Source organism: Hemiscyllium ocellatum, chromosome 32 (genome assembly GCF_020745735.1).
Source record: "Hemiscyllium ocellatum isolate sHemOce1 chromosome 32, sHemOce1.pat.X.cur, whole genome shotgun sequence".
NCBI classification, from domain to species: domain Eukaryota; kingdom Metazoa; phylum Chordata; class Chondrichthyes; order Orectolobiformes; family Hemiscylliidae; genus Hemiscyllium; species Hemiscyllium ocellatum.
Window position 1 is genome coordinate 14,582,756 of NC_083432.1, and position 17,712 is coordinate 14,600,467.

The following is a 17,712-nucleotide window of genomic DNA, read 5'->3' on the forward strand; positions in this document are numbered from 1 at the left end:
TACTACATCCATTAGTCTCGCTGTGGTCTCCTCTACATCGTAGGGACCACGTGCAAACTTGCAGAACAAGTCAGGGAACATCTCTGGTCCACACGCATCAACAAATCCCACTTTCCTGTAGCCATCCACTTCAACTTCCCCTCCCAATCCCATCATGACATGTCCATATTGAGCCTCCTCCACCACCTACACCACCTAGAAATACCCTACACTTATATAGCACCTTTCACATAGCAGGGTATCCTAAAGTAACTATTAGTGAATCGAATACTTTTAGAAATGTCATCACCATTATAAAACAGGAAACTCAGTAGCCACTTTGCATACAGCTAGACAAACAGCAGAAGACATATAGATCAGATAATCAGTTCGGTGATGCTGGTTGACAGATAACTAACAGCATTTAATCGAAAAGAGACAGTAATTTAATCAAGATTGGCATATCCTGTTAGCCTGCTGTCAGATAGATTATCAGGTTGGGGCTGGAAGGTGATGATTCTGTGGCTGAATTGTCTGCTAAGGCAGAGATATTCACCTTCTGCATTCATATCTCTAATTGGTGAAGTTGCCTGGGATCTTTGCAAGTTAGGGTGCCATGGAATTACATCCATTCATGAAAATGTGCAGAGAATCGGGAGAGGATCCCTTCCCCTGAGTATTTAACCTGTTCTGCCATGAATCAAGGCTGTCTACCAATAGCAGACTCAGAGAAGCAACACCCCTGACACTACCCTCCTTATGGAGTTTGTTTCCAGATTATAATTTAAACAAAGCTTGGCAGTTAACTGTGAGTCATCATTAACTGGTGTATTCTCCATGGCAATATCTCTACCAATCTGAGTCCACTTACCAACCAATCAACACTCATCTCTCAAACAATATAAATGGTTTTTTTCCATTTACTTTGATATTTTTTATGAATTGTCCTATGAGTGCAAAAAGAAAAATTTCAACAAAATACGCCTTTTTTTAAAGCAAAACTCAATTTCTAAACAATTATCAGTTACAAAAGGATATCTTGGATTAAATAGTGCCTTCAGGACCAGCAAAAATCCCAAAGAATTTTATGTCAATGATCTGACTTTTGAAATACTATCACTGTTGTAATCTTGGAAATGGCGATCGTTTATCAATCCCATAAACAGGAAAGTAGTAATGACCAGGTTATCTGCTTTTGCAATTTTGGTTGAGAGGTAAATATTGACAAGGAACTGGGGATAGATCCCCTGCTCTTTTTCAAAATTAGAGATCGGATATTTGAGTCCATTAAGAGACCACATGTGGGTAAGTTTCAATGGCTGTTTTGAGAAACGCCACTTTGAACAGTGCAGAACTGCAAAGCACAAAAGTAGAATTTTAATCTCAAAGCCTGGAGTGGGAGGTGAACTGATAAGAGAGTACTACTCACTGAGTAATGGGAAAAAATTCCAAACAGCGTAACTTGTACTTACGACACAACCTCCCAAAACAAATGACTTAATGCCCATCAAATATAGGTAACACATGCGGGGAACATATTGTGAGTGCAACAATCTTCAGACTCAATCTGAAGTGGAAACTGCAAATTCTCAGCAGGTTTGGATGAATGTGAGGTGGGAGAATGAATGTTTGAATTTTAGGTCAGTGACCCTTCATCAAAACTGGAAGCAGTTACAACTGGCATTGAGGCTGTGGAATGGGCTGGATTGTGGGAAGAGGGACAAAAAAGATCTGCGATAAAGTGGAGAGATTGAAATGGTCAACTGATCAGAATGATGCTGTGTGTCCAGATGCCTCAATGGGGAATTATGTTTCTGTGGCTGGTTAAGACCTGCCCTCCAAATTCCAAAGGAGCATAACCATCAAACACCTTGCACCGTGAATACCAGGTAATTTCTCCTGACTGGCCTTGGTTTCCTCTTTGTCTGAAGAACAAGGATGTTGCCAGAGTTGGAGGATTTGAGCTATAGGGAGAGGCTGGATAGGCTGGGCTGTTTTCCCTGGGGGGGTTGGAGGCTGAAGGGTGACCTTATTAGAGGTTCATAAAATCATGGATAGGATGAATAGCCAAGATCTTTTCCCAAAAGTAGGGGAATTCAAAACTAGGATGCATGGGTTTAAGGTGACAGGGGAAAGACTTTTCACGCAGAGAGTGGTGCGTGTATGGAATGAGCTGCCAGTGGAAGTGGTGGAGTCCGGTACAATTACAACATTTAAAAGGTATCTGGATGGGTATATGAATAGGAAGGGGTTAGAGGGAACTGGATCAAAATGCTGGCAAATGGAACTATGTTAATTTAGGATATGTAGTCGGCATCGATGAGTTGGACCAAGAATTTGTTTCCTTGCTGTACATTTCTACGACCGTGTGCATCTATAACATATCCATTGCTGAACATCACGGTTGTATGATCAACACAGACAGTGATCAGTGCTGTAAGGGTTAATAACTTGTGACTGGAAGTTCCTCCTGCTACAATGGTTTAAGGTCATTGCTCTGCTGCACTGACAGGAGTAACAACCAAGCTTTGCCTGCTGCTCCCAATCACCCTCCCCCCATTTCACTTCTGCTTGCTAGGGTGGCCTGCTCTTGTGGCTCCCTGTTTGACTGTGCGAGGGCATTGTGAGTCACGACGAACTGACTCAATCGCTGCGTTGTTCTGGCAGCCTGCCTGATGGATGAGGTGCACCCTGGCTATGCATGCAGCTTTTCCCACGTGAAAGAGTGAAAAATGTGTCATTCTGTTTATAAGAGAAAAGGGTGTTCATCCCCTCCTAATCATTTCCTACAAACTGGATTGAATTAAACTGTAATGACTCTGTCAGAGGCCACTGGGATTATAGATGCTCACTGTAGGCTGGTGAGATTTTCCTCATTGTTGCTAATAATGACGACTTCAATATTCCTGTTTCTTAACCTTATTTATGGCAGTGTTACTTCTATATTAGTAAATACCATATCGTACTTGGTCTTGGGAAAAGAAACAGAAAGGATTCAATAAAATCTTTGTTAATCACCAGCTTGTTAATTCCAGTGTGCCCTTTTCAACAAGGACTGAAGCTCAATGTTGAACTAGTCTAATTTCCCACTTTAATCATAGAATCCTACAATGTGGAAGCAGGCCATTCTGCCCATCAATTCACATCAACCCTCCAAGGAGCATTCCACCTTCCCCTCCCCCCCCCCCCTCAAAACCAATCTCTATAACTCCACATTTCCCATGGCTAATCTATCTCGCCTACACATCCCTGGACACTATGAGCAATTTAGCGTGGCCAATCCACCTAACCTGCACATTCTTCGAATGTGGGAGGAAACCAGAGCACCGGGAGGAAACCTGAGCAGACACGGGAGAATGTGCAAACTCCACATAGACAGTTCCCCAAGGCTGGAATCGAACCCAGGTCCATAGCGCTGTGAGGCAGTAGTGTTAACCACTGAGCCACAGAACCACCCATGTCACTTGAGCCAGAGGTAAAGACCAGATAAAGTGGCCAATATTATAGATTAAAGCTGCTTCCTGCATGTCTCTCACTTGCTTTTAAAGTTTCAAGTTGTTGATTATTCTCTCTTCAGCTGGCATTATGGGTTAATGTGCTACCTAGTATAATTGAGTCAAACTGACAGGAAATGTGCCAGCTAAATGCCTGGTCTGTTTCCAAGGAATGATAGGGGTCTTACCGCCACTGTCCTCAACACTTCAAGACCAGAAAAGGAAAGAAATCAGCGAGGGCTCCTGATCCCAGCTGCTGCGCTCCTGGTACAAGTTGTGCTTTTATTATTCATTCATGGGATGTGCTGAGTCAAGGCTACCATTCATTGCCCATCCTTCACAATGTGTGTATGTACAGCATCAGCCTGATATTAGATCTTTTATAGCCAAACAATTTCTAACATTCACTACCTCAGTTTAGACTTAGTGACAAACCTGTGGTGCCGTGCTCAGCATGAGTCACCCAAAACCCATAAATCAAATTACTAACCTGATGCCAGGCAAACTACTTCCTGTAGTTCTTGATGGCACAAAGACCTACTAGAATAGATCACCATAGATGGCACGTTATGAGTTTATTTGGGCAAAAGTGGAATCATTAGTATTTTCACGTTAAAACAGAATGACTTGTAAGCAGGGTTAACTAAAGTGAACAGGCAAATTAGGTTAAAGGATAGATCAACAAAGATTAGCAGACATTGAATGGGATATTCAGAGTTCCTATGAGAAAGAAATATTTCAAGTGAAGGCGCAATCATCTGTGGTTAACTAAACAAGTTAAAGGTAACTTAATGAAAAAGCTAATCATTGTGCAAAGACAGATTGTAGTTTAAAAGATTGGATAGAATATAAAACATAGCAGTGTGAGTAAAATATTAATAAGAACGGGAAATTAGTGTATGAAAGAAAGCTGGCAATAAATAAAAAAGTTGATCAGAATTTCCATACATTTTTTTTGAGAAGGAAAAGAGTTAACAAAGTAAGTGCTAGTCTTATAGAAAGTGAGTCTCAGAAGTTAGCAATGTGATAAAAGAGATAGCAAATGAATTGAACAGGTATTACAGGGATGTAGAATAAAGGATTTAAGTACCATTCACAAAATAGCTGCGATTCAAGAGAAGGAAGGGAAGGAAGAACTCAAGAAAATCACTATCTCTAGGGAAGTGACACTCAGCAAATTGTATGAGCTGTCCTCAGACAAGTGTACGGGTACTGTTGAACTTCACCTGAGGATCTGAAAAGAACATGGTTAGAGAGACATGATGTGGAGATGCTGGTGTTGGACTGGGGTGGACAAAGTTAAAAATGACACAACACCAGGTTATAGTCCAACAGGTTTAATTGGAAGCACTAGCTTTCCACAACTCCATTATTTGGGGAAGGTACCATTAGATTGGAAACCAGTGAATGTATCCCGATCATTCAATACAGAAGAGGGTAGAAAGCAGTAAGCTACGGGCTAGTTACCTTAATCATTCATAGGAAAGATATTTGATGCTGTTATTAAAGAAATTGTAGCAAGGCAATAGGAAACAGTTTTACAAAAACACACATTTAAATAATTCTTGTAAAACACTTCAATTTTATCTGGAGGATTTCAATTTTGAATATTTGTTGGGAAATGGATTTATTCCAAGTTTTGTGGCAATTGTTTATTTAAAAGAAGTCATTGAAAGGTCACTGTGGGCATTGAATGTTTTTTCAACAGAAATCCTGGTAATCAAATGATTGGTGATAACTACTTACATTGCTGTACACTCCTGCTGTGGGTGTGTTGAACAGTGACTGGCTTTGAGAGAGTGAGTGAAATTAGTTGATTTGATTAGATTAGATTAGATTCCCTACAGTATGGAATACTGACACTTTGAAGAGTAACCCACCCATACCCATTCTCCATACTCACCCCTGACTATGGGCAATTTGGCATGACCAATTCACCTAACCTGCACATCCTTGGATTGCAGTTGGCATCAAGAAATCTGTGAGGGAAAATTGCCCAGCTGATCCCTCCCATTTCGGAAAGAACCTGCTTGCTGAGTTCAGAGTGAAACTGATCTGTTCCTCTGAAAGAGCCATAGCAGAAATGTTTCTATATCGCATTTCCTGAGTAGGCTGTGCCCAGAAATCTCCAGAGATAACTGTATGTGAATAGTGATTTGGCTACGTGCATCAGAAACTCAAAGCAACAGACTTTGGAACATACATGCGTGCAGATTTTACCTACCTCCCATAACAGCGTTACTGTTACGACCCTATTTGAACAATAACAGTTCTTCTTCTACCTCAGTACAAACAGCCAACTCATAAAAAAGTTGTTAGGTATCCCCTAAGCAAGATAATAGTCAAAAGCTGCTTGTCTCGTCAAGCGTTGAATTCATGTACAATGTAGAATACAGATTGACAGCTACTTGTAGACTCAAGTCTCTTGCTAGTGCCAGCCTTCAGTCTGGTGTGACCTGCATAGCCAATTCTCTGCTCAAAAATCCTGTATTCACCAGTTTTAGAAACTGCCTTTCTGTAAGAAGGCAGTGAGCGGTGGTTGATGGAAAATGTTCAGCCTGGAGTCTGGTTACTAGTGGTGTGCCACAAGGATCTGTTTTGGAACCAATGCTATTTGTCATTTTTATAATTGACTTGGATGCAGGCATAGGGTTAGTAAGTTTGCAGATGACACTAAAGTCAGTGGAGTGGTGGACAGTGTGGAAGAATGTTGCACGTTGCAGGGGGACTGAGATAAACTGCAGAATTGGGCTGAGAGTGGCAAATGGAGTTCAATGCAGATAAATGTGAGGTGATTCACTTTGGGAAGAATAACAGGAAGGCAGAATACTGGGTCAACAGAAAGATTCTTGGTAGTGTGGATGTGAAGAGGGATCTTGGTGTCCATGTACATAGATCCCCCGAAAGTTGCCACCCAGGTTGATAGTGGTGTTAAGAAGGCACACGGTGTGTTAGGTTTCATTGGTAGAGGGATTAGTTATGGAGCCATGATGTCATGCTGCAACTATGTAAAATGCTAGTGCGGCCTCACTTGGAATATTGTGTACAGTTCTGGTCACGTCATAATAGGAAGGATATGGAAGCATTGGAAAAGGTGCAGAGGAGATTTACTAGGATATTGCTTGTTCGGGAGGGAAGGTCTTACGAAGAAAGGCTGAGGGACTTGGACCTGGTCTCATTGGAAAGAAGAAGGTTAGGAGGGGATTTAATAGATGATCAGAGGATTAGATAGGGTGGACAGTGAGAGTCTTTTTCATAGGATGATGGCATTCGCTTGTAAGAGGGGGCATAGCTGCACATTGAGGGGTGATAGACTTAAGACAGATGTCAGGGGCAGGTTCTTTACTCAGAGAGTGGTAAGGGCATGGAATGGCCTGCCTGCCAATATAGCTGACTCAACCACATTAGGGGCATTTACTGTCCTTGGATAAGCACATGGATGATGATGGGATAGTGTAGGGGAATGGGCTTAGGTTAGTTCACAGGTCGCACAACATCGAGGGCCGAAGGGTCTGTTCTGTGCTGTATTGTTCTATGTTCTATGTTTTCTCTGGGCCCTCTTCTTGGCCAGCTGAGTTACTCCTTTACTGTTCACTTCCTCCATCTCCCCTCCAACAGTCAGCTGCTGAATATCAGAACCATCAATGATTATCCCCAGTTGAGTGTCAACATCGCCCATCGTGATGTCATTTGTAGGTGACCTTGCTGCAGAGGGGTGGATGACCTAAAGGTTGTGACCCTCAGTTCACAGTATAGATGGCCTTGGGTTTACAGTCATCACCATCATTCAAGTAATGGTTGTGACTGAGCCAGCCCAGCCATCATTGTAATGAGGGCAGATAATTTCTAATCAACTTGTTTGCAATGACACACCTCTGAAGCAGCTGGACATGGAACCTGGCTCTCCTGGCTCAGAATTAGGGACACTACCACAGAACCACAAGAGCCCAAAAATGAGTGTATATCGATGGAACTAACACACTCCAGAATCTCTATGTTGATGACTTTGTCCTGTCAAACAATACTGGGGGCACATCTGTAGCAGTGAAAGTGGAAATTGTTCAGCCTTTTTAAATCCTTTAGGAACAGGCTTACTGAGAAAACAAAACTTGTTTGTGACTATCATCACCAGTTCTTACACAATGCAAGAATTTGAACCCAAAACCGTCCTAAATCTCTTGTTATGTTCCTCTTCCTTTAAGGTCTAGCACAACAATAAATGAATACAGAAAACCTGACACTTTGGCCTCTGAATTAAACCAGACTCGAAACATTAATTCTGTTTCTCTCTCTCTGCAAACTGTGTCAGACCTGCTGGGTATTTCCAGGTTTTTCTGTTTGCACTTGAGACATCCTGCATTTTCAGTCATTTTGTTTTATCCCATTGACTGAGGATTTAGTTGTCTAACCTGATGCCTCCTTCCTTTGCTAATTAATGCTGATAATGCTCCCCTGAAGCACCTTTACTTGGGATGTTTTCATAAAGGTTCTATTTAAATGTTGTCGTGGAATCAAGGAGGCAAGTGCTTTGTGTCAGGAATCTGAGTTCTGAAAGAGAGCCTCACTCAAATTGTTAACCCACCTTTTCTGTTTTTGGAAGCTAATTGGCCTCCTGTCTATGGCCAGCAATGTCTGTTTCTGTGCCACACTGTCCCTAGGCTACAGGCCTGAAGTCAGTGTTACTGGATGGATCAGTGAATTGCCAGAGCAACCTGGAACCCACTAAAAATTGAACTGCAGCATACAAAATTCAAAAACACAGAAACAGTCAACATTTAATAAACAAGTCACAACATCATCTCAGTATCTTGTGGAAACTTATTTTTCAATACAATATGCTGCAAAATCCCATTTCATATTATTTTGTCAATGGAATTCTAACAACTTGACATTTAAGGTTCGCGTTAGAACTGACTGAATGGGATTCTGCTGCCATCTGCTGGCTGGTAGTTGTACGTGTCTCAGACTCTGTGGGATTAAAATAAAATCAAAAATTCAGGAAAATACTGAAGAGTTCAGGCAGCATCTGTGGAGAAAACAGACAAGCTACTTTGGCTGTTGTCCCTTCCCTAGATCCTGAAATTTCATCTGTTTGCATAGATTAGCTTAGAGTGGTGCTGGAAAAGCACAGCAGGTCTGCACAGACTGCCTATCTATCTGAGCCTGTCTAGTGATTTTCTCAAGTTTTGCCTCAAATTTCCAGTACATCCATCTGCATTATTTCCACTTAGATGTACTCATTGTTCTTTAATTTTTCTCACAGTTTCAATGTACTGCTGCTTCATTAAAATTGACAATTTAATTTCTTTCCCTCTTTCTCCCTATTTTCCAATAATTTCTTCCCCTAGTCATGATTCTGTGTTAAACCCAGCTGGATTACCGAGAACAGTGTTCGGTCCCTTTCTCAAATACACATATAGTGGCATTGGAGACAGTCCAGAGAGGTTTCACTTGGCTGATATGGAAGATATGGAAGGACTGCGTTTTGTGGAGATGTTGAGTAGGTTTGAGACGGTACTCAATGGAATTTTTAGGAAAATGAGAGGTGACCTTATTAAAACATACACAATTGCTTGGTGATTTGACAGGGTAGTTACGGAAAGGTTGTTTAATGACCCCTTGTGGGAGAGTCTAGGAGCACAGGGCATAATGGAGTCACCTATTTAAAATGAAGAAAAGCTCTGGGGGTAGAGAATCTGAGGAATTCTTTACCAGAGAGGGCTGTAGAGGTTGGGTCATTAAGATTCGAAGCTGAGATGATGAGATTTTTAGCCAGTAAGGGAATCGAAGGAGTTGAAGATTATCAGATCAACCATTGAACTGATTGATTGGTGGAGCAGATTCAATGATCTACGTTTACTCCTACATCTTATGGTCTTATGGATATGATCTTGGCTGATGTTTCTGTATAATATTGATAAGTGCTGTACTGTCTGCAGTACAAAGTAGTATGATAGAATACTCCCCACTTGCCTGGATGGCTGCAACTCCAACAACACTCAAGAAGCTTGACACCATCCAGGACAAAGCTGCCCACTTGATTGGAACTGTATCCATATGCATCCACTCTCTCTACCACCAACCACTGCAGAAATTCACCAAAGATCCTTTGACAGCACCTTCTAAACCCACGACCAGTTCCATTTGAATGAACAAGGGAAGCAGATATATAAGAACATCACAACCTTCAAGTACCCTTCCAAGTCACTTATCATTCTGACTTGGAAATATGTCATTGTTCCTTCACTATCGCTGGGTCAAAATCCTGGAATTCTCTCCCTAATGGCATTGTAAGTCAACCAAAGCAGCAGTTCAAGAAAGCAGCTCACCACCACCTTCACCAGGGCAACTCGGGACAGGTAATAAATCCCAGGGTGGAAATAGCAAAGACCAGAGGGCATAGTTTAAGCTCAGCAGGGAAAGGTTTAAAGGAGATATGTGAGGCAAGTTTTTTACAAAGGGGGTGGTTAGTGCCTGTTATGCCCTACCATATTTTATTTGGGAGTAGAGGTGATAATTTAAGATACGATAACAATGTTTAAGAGGCATTTTGATAGTTCCATGGAACAGGCAGGGAATAGAGGGACATGGAACATGTGTGGGCAGATGGAATTAGTTTAGGATGGCATCATGGTCTGCACAGATATAGTAGGTCAAAGGGCTTGTTCCTGTGCTGTACTGTTCATGTGTTTAACTCATTCTATAAATAGCCCCATTCTCAATGATGGGCGAGCCCAAGGATAAAGTTTTTGAGAACATCTTCAGCTAAAAGTACCAAGTGGATGATCCATTTCAGCCTCCTCCTGAGGTTCCCTGTATCACAGAGGCCAGTCTTCAACCAATTTGATTCACTGCATATCATCTCAAGAAGCAGCTGAAGACACTGGATACTGAAAAGGTCAAGGGCCCTGACAGCATTACAGCAATAGTACTGAAGACCTGGTCCAGAACAAGCTGTGCCCCTGGTCAAGATATTCCAATGCAACCCTAGCAACTACCCATGAGGAAAATTGCCCAGGTATATCCTGTCCACTAAAAGCACGACACATGTAACTTGACAGTTAGCAACCCCATCAGTCTACTGTCAATGAGGAATGCGATGATAGTTGTTGTGCTGTTGTTCCAGCAGTGCCTAGACAGCAATAGCTTCCTCATTGATGCTGAGTTTGGGTTTTTTCCAGGGTAATTATTCTCCTTCGTAATGCCCAAAGCCTGTACCCCATCTACAAAGCTCAGGTTCAGGAGTATGATGGACTTGGCTGGATCTATGGAGGTCCAACAACACTCAAGGAGCTTGATGCCATCCAGGACATCTATATGGTGGTTCTTCTGGCTTTATTGCATCTTTCTTGTAGTGCTACCTCCAAGAGTTTGGTTTGAAGACAGCATGGTCAAGGAGAAGGCAAGGTCAACAATTGTTTTGCACATAGGACATATATATAAAACTACCTATCACTTGTTAAGACTAAATCATACAATACAAGGTAATACAATACAATTCAGAAATATACCAGCTTCAAAATCTTACTATGATATTATTGAAAGACTATGTTATTGATTCTATTGTCTACAGCTGGTACATCTACACTGAACATGTTTCCCTCTTCCTATTTCTCCTAACCCCTCACATACTCTGCTAACTAAGTGCAGTGAGAAGTTGCTGCGTGATATTATTGCAAGGTTGTTCCAGGATCTCAGAGCCCTTACACAACACAACTTTCCATCCTGACCTTCTGTGACATCTTCTTAATCCGTTGACCAAGTATTCCACCACAACATGGCTAACAAGAACCTGGATCACATGCATCACGTTTCCTGCAATTCTGCTCTAACCACTTTTCATGCCTCCCTGGGCTACTGTAAGTTGGCTTGGTAGATAGCACTGCTGCCTCACAGTGTCAGGGTACTGGGTTCAATTCTAGCGTTGGGAGACTGCCTGTGTGGTGTTTGCACATTCTCCCTGTGTCTGTGTGGATTTCCTCCTACAGTCCAAAGATATGCAGGTCAGGTGAATTGGCCATGCTAAATTATCCATAGTGTTCAGAAACGTGTTAGTTAGGGGGAAAAGTAGGGGAATGGGTCTGGGTGGGTTATCCTTCAAAAGGTTGGTGTGGAGTGATTCTAAGGTGCCTTTCATCTTCAGCTTTCACCCCACTAGCATCTGTGTTGAACAAGTCATATTCCATCACTCCCAGAGAGACGCATGCAAAGATATTTACACTCCCCACCTCTTTCTACATTACAAAGGACCTGAGATACCCTGGTCCACTCTGCTGTTACTCCCAACAAACTTGTGGTATTAATTGGTGGAAAATTGTTGCCATCATTCTTCTTCCTTTGACTGGTTCTAAGGATGACTTCATTTAGGGTGGCAGATAAATAATCACCAGTGTGTCTCACCAAGAAGAGGCGTATGTCATAACAATGTTTAGTTCATTGCATGTTAGCAACAAGTTCTGTTCGGAAGATAAACACTGTAACTAAGACAACGCGGAGACTTGTGGATATAGGTCTGTACTTGATGTGATTCTAAGATGTTTTACCTTGTCTCCACCTGGATGATATCATCACATTAAGTGGAAATTATTGTTGCTTCCAACATTAACTCTTCCTGAACCATCACCTAATATAACAAATTCATCTTCCTCCCACCAGCACCAGTGCAAGAGGAGGTAATACATGCACTTTTTCTTCCTCTCTCCTCACTGTCTGAGACTGTAAGTGAAGGAGCAATTTACATGCACGTTCTTCAATCTAGTCCACTGTTCACAATGTGTGTTCCTTTCCAGTAGGGAGAGCAAATGTAGATTGGGTGACCACTTTGTGGAGGACCTTCACAAGTGTGACCTGAAGTTCCAGATGGTCTGTGATTTTAATTCTCCACTTTGCTTTCACACTGACATCTCTGTCCTTGATCTGTTGCACCAGTCCAGTCTCAAGAACCATATAAGTGGGAATTGGTTTAGCTCAGTTGGATGGCTTGTTAGTTTTACATAACAGTGTAATGCCAACAGCATGGGTTCAATTTCCATCACTGGCTTGAGGTTATCATGAAGGACTCTACTTCAAAACGTCTTCCCTTGCTGAGGTCTGGTGGCCCTCAGGTTAAATCACCACCAGTTGCTTCTCTCTAATAAGAGAGCAGTCCCTATGGTCTGATAAGATGATGGTGACACAACAACAATATAAGCTTGAGGAGCAGTTCTATATGTTTTAATTTGGCGCTTCATAACCTTTGGGGCTCAGCGGTGAATTTGACAATGTCAAACCCCATCTTGTTTCCTTTGCTTGTTTCAATTTTTCCATACTTCCATTTTCAAACAAAATTGTACACACTCTCTGGTAAAGCTTTCTTTGCTTTATTTCTTTGTTTGGTTCCATACTCTATCTCCGTCTTTTTTTTGGCTCTGGGAGACTAAGGCCCAGTTATTCCAATGCTAGATTGACATTATAGCAGCATAGACTGAACCTGTACATCAGGACCATGCATATGTCAAGACACAGCTGACTCTGAGAGAATTGTCCAAAAAACTAAAGCTTTGGCAAATAGAATTAAGGAGAATCCAAAGAGTTTTTACAAATACATTAAGGATGAAAGTTAACTAGGGAGAGAATAGGGCCCCTCAAAGATCAGCAAGGCAGCCTTTGTGTGGAGCCACAAAAAATGGTGGAGATACTAAATGAGTATTTTGCATCAGTATTCACTGTGGAAGAGGATATGGAAGATGTAGACAGCAGGGAAATAGATGGTGGCATCTTGCAAAATGTCCAGATTACAGAGGAGGAAGTGCTGGATGCCTTGAAACAGGTAAAGATGGATAAATCCCCAGGATCTGATCAGGTGTATCCTAGAACTCTGTGGGAAGCTAGAGAAGTGATTGCTGGGCCTCTTGCTGAGATATTTGTATCATCGATAGTCACAGGTGAGGTGCTGGAAGGCTGGAGGTTGGCAAACGTGGTGCCAGTGTTTAAGAAGGGTGGTAAGGACAAGCCGGGGAACTATAGACCAGTGAGCCTGACCTCGGTGGTGGGTAGGTTGCTGGAGGGAATCCTGAGGGTCAGGATGTACATGTATTTGGAAAGGCAAGGACTGATTAGGGATAGTCAACAATGCTTTGTGAAGGGGAAATCATGTCTCACAAACTTGATTGAGTTTTTTGAGGATAAAACAAAGAGGATTGATGAGGGCAGAGCAGTAGATGTGATCTATATAGACTTCAGTAAGGCGTTCAACAAGGTTCCTCATGGGAGACTGATTAGCAAGGTTAGATCTCACGGAATACAGGGAGAGCTAACCATTTGGATACAGAACTGGCTCAAAGGTAGAAGACAGAGGGTGGTGTTGGAGAGTTGTTTTTCAGACTGGAGGCCTGTGACCAGTGGAGTGCCACAAGGATCAGTGCTGGGTCCTCTACTTTTTGTCATTTACATAAATGATTTGGATGCGAGCATTAGAGGTACAGTTAGTAAGTTTGCAGATGACACCAAAATTGGAGGCGTGGTGGACAGCGAAGAGGGTTACCCCAGATTACAACAGGATCTTGACCAGATGGGCCAATGGGCTGAGAATTGGCAGATGGAGTTTAATTCAGATAAATGTGAAGTGCAGCATTTTGGGAAAGCAAATCTTAGCAGGACTTATACACTTAATGGTAAGGTCCTAGGGAGTGTTGCTGAACAAAGAGACCTTGGAGTGCAGGTTCATAGCTCCTTGAAAGTGGAGTCACAGGTAGACAGGATAGTGAAGAAGGCATTTGGTATGCTTTCCTTTATTGGTCAGAGTATTGAGTACAGGAGCTGGGAGGTCATGTTGCAGCTGTACAGCATATTGGTTAGGCCACTGTTGGAATATTGCACGCAATTCTGGTCTCCTTCCTATCGGAAAGATGTTGTGAAACTTGAAAGGGTTCAGAAAAGATTTACAAGGATGTTGCCAGGGTTGGAGGATTTGAGCTACAGGGAGAGGCTGAACAGGCTGGGGCTGTTTTCCCTGGACTGTCGAGGCTGAGGGGTGACCTTATAGAGGTTTACACAGTTATGAGGGGCATGGATAGGATAAATAGGCAAAGTCTTTTCCATGGGGTCGGGGAATCTAGAACTCGAGGGCATAAGGTTAAGGTGAGAGGGGAAAGATATAAAAAGGACCCAAGGGGCAACTTTTTAACACAGAGGGTAATACGTGTATGGAATAAGCTGCCAGAGGAAGTGATGGAGGCTGGTACATTTGCAACATTTAAGAGGCATTTGAATGGGTATATGAATAGGAAGAGTTTGGAGGGATATGGGCTGGGTGCTACCAGGTGGGACTAGATTGGGTTGGGATATCTAGTCGGCATGGACAGGTTGGACCGAAGGGTCTGTTTCCGTGCTGTACATCTTCATGACTCTATGATCCTAATGTGCAATTCCCTGGTATCTGGCAACATCTGAAACTGTCCCTTAAAGTCAAAGAATTCATAAGGTTTTGACCCATTTAAGTTTATAGTCACCCAGGAAAGGTTAGTAGATTACAAACGCACTCTAACCTTTGAGTAACTATTAAACTAAACCCCAAACTCATCACTGACATTTCACAAATACACACACCCCAACCCTGATTTTTGCCAGACCTGACAACCCCCACCCCCAGTCTGACCCCTACATCTGCATGGACCTGACCCAATGACAGCTGCTACCCGAATGCCCCCCATAAACACCCTTGACCCCTGACCTGGCCTGACCTGACCCTGCCAGACCTGAGACCCATCATGACACGATTAAAACCATCAGACTCCTTGAATCAATAAGTCCCTCAATCGACCCCATCGCTGCCCTAAGCACTCATCCACTTATGTAGCACCCTACTTATACATTACTCTAGCTGCCTTACCCCCTTAGTAACATACACACCACCCCTCTCTTTGTAGTCTCTCTTTTTGTATCCTCCTCACAGCCTGCATCCCCATCTGGCTTTGAGTTAGTTGCAAACTTAGATATCTTACTGTCTGTCGCTTTTGCTTTGCAATTAACATAGACTATAAGTAGGAGAAAGTGAGGACTGCAGATGCTATAGATCAGAGCAGAAGGGTGTGGTATTGGAAAAGCACAGCAGGTCAAGCTGCATTCGAGAAGCAGGAGAGTCGACATTTTAGGCATAAGCCCTTCATCAGGAATGCAGATTGGAAGTTAACAAATGTAGGCCTGATGAAGGGCTTGTGCCTGAAACATCAATTTTGCTGTTCCTCAGATGCTGCCTGAAGGCTGTGCTTTTCCAGCATCACGCTGAATTCCACTAGTAACAGCCTGCTAATTGAAATGCCCATTTACTTCTACTCTCTGATATGTGTCTGTTAACCAATCATCCATTCATGCTGTTACCCCCAACTACATCAAACCATATCTTTTGTCTTAAGTTCAGTGTTAAAAATTACCTAATGATAGATTCCAGACTTTCCTGATAATTGATATCTGCCAAATGATATCATTTTCTGTTGTCAAACACCTCCTTTCTTGATGAGCAGGTTTTCGTTTGTTAACTTCCAAACTGTGATGCCTGTTCATGAATCTAGGGAATTTTGGAAAAAGACTGGTTTCTTCCAACAGGGTATGTTAACTGATGCACAATATGAATATCGTCTCCTTTAAAATAAGAAATTAGACATTGATGTTGTGGTACTGAAGAATCCAACAGGCATTTATATATCTACCTATTACATATAGATATCACATTCACAGGCATATCAGGGACTGGGCTCACATTAAACAAGAGGTTACAAGCAGTACTGTGCTTTTGGTAGTGTGTTACGCTTTGAATAATCATGAGGAAAATGAAGTGCAAGACCCATATATTGTCAGGTCAAATGTGATGATACAGTGTTGATATCATGAGTATCTCTCTTAGAGGTGTACTGACTGTGTGATATAAAATAATAGTCAGAGCAAGTGTATCCTTTATCTTGGCAGCTCTCTCTTTTGATCCACAAGATGTAGGGCATCCATTCTTGGTTATTTGAGGCATTTAAATTCCTTTGGTTTTTCCATACTTTTTGCCTGTTGACATTATCTTAATACTCTCAATCTTTTAGCCCCTAGTTTACTTGCTATTTCTGGTGTATTACTTGCATCTTCTATTGTGAGAACAAACGTGAAATATTTTGTGTCAACCTGCAAATTTCCCAATCCTTCCTATCACTTTAAATCCCTGTTCTCTTCTTCTAAGAGCTCAATATTTATCTTAACTACTTTTTTCCCTTTTTGTATATTTGTAAAAACTCTTGGAATTTGTTTTCATATTCTTGGCTAGTTTATTCTCATGCTCTATCTCTCTGAATTTATGAACTTTATGAATTTTATCAACTCTTCACTGGTTTCTGAAACATTCTCACTCCTTGGACTTACTACTGTTCTTTGCAATATTAAATCCTTTTCTTTTAATCAAAGACAATCCTTAACCTCCTGAGTAAATCACAAATGGATATTTCTCACTGGATTGAATTTTTTTTGAACATTCTGAATTATTTCTTTAAATGTATATATTGTGTGTTATCCACCATAACTTTCAGCTAATTCATCCAATCAACCTTAACCAGTTCTCCCCTCATATCTATGTCACTGGCTCTGTTTAACTTTAAGTCCTCCTTCGTGGCTGATCAAACTGTTTTCAAACTTAATATGAAATTCAATTGTATTATGATCACTTTTACTCTGACATTATTAATGAATTTCTTTGCACAGTAACAGATTCAAAAATAGCTTTATTCTTAGCTAGTTCTACAATATGTAAACCTTGAGCCATGTATTCAAATTTCTGGGTGTGATTTAGCCTCTGTCAATTTGCATACGGCCCAGGTAGTAGTCAAACATTTATTATTGTAGTTCTGTTTCTTAATTTAGCCCCTGGCTATTCATATTCCCAAAGAAGAACCTTTTTCTTAGCCCAACTTATGTCAATGCTATGTATGCATACCATGACAATTGACTCCTTCCCCTCCCACTTTTCCTGGTTACTCTGCGGTCATGAGGAAATGATCTTAATCTTGGAACCAGGCAGACAACACAACTTCTCAGGGCCCATACTACCAGCCTGTGGAATATTGTATCTATCCTCCTAATTATATATTGCCACCTATTGCATTCCTTTTTCACTCCCTCGTCTTTACTGGTTCTTTGCCAAACAAGGCTGTTGGCAGTTTGTTTATCCTCCCTGTAGTCCTTCCTCCCATCCATAGGCTACAAAAATCTTGAACCCGTTAGACAATTG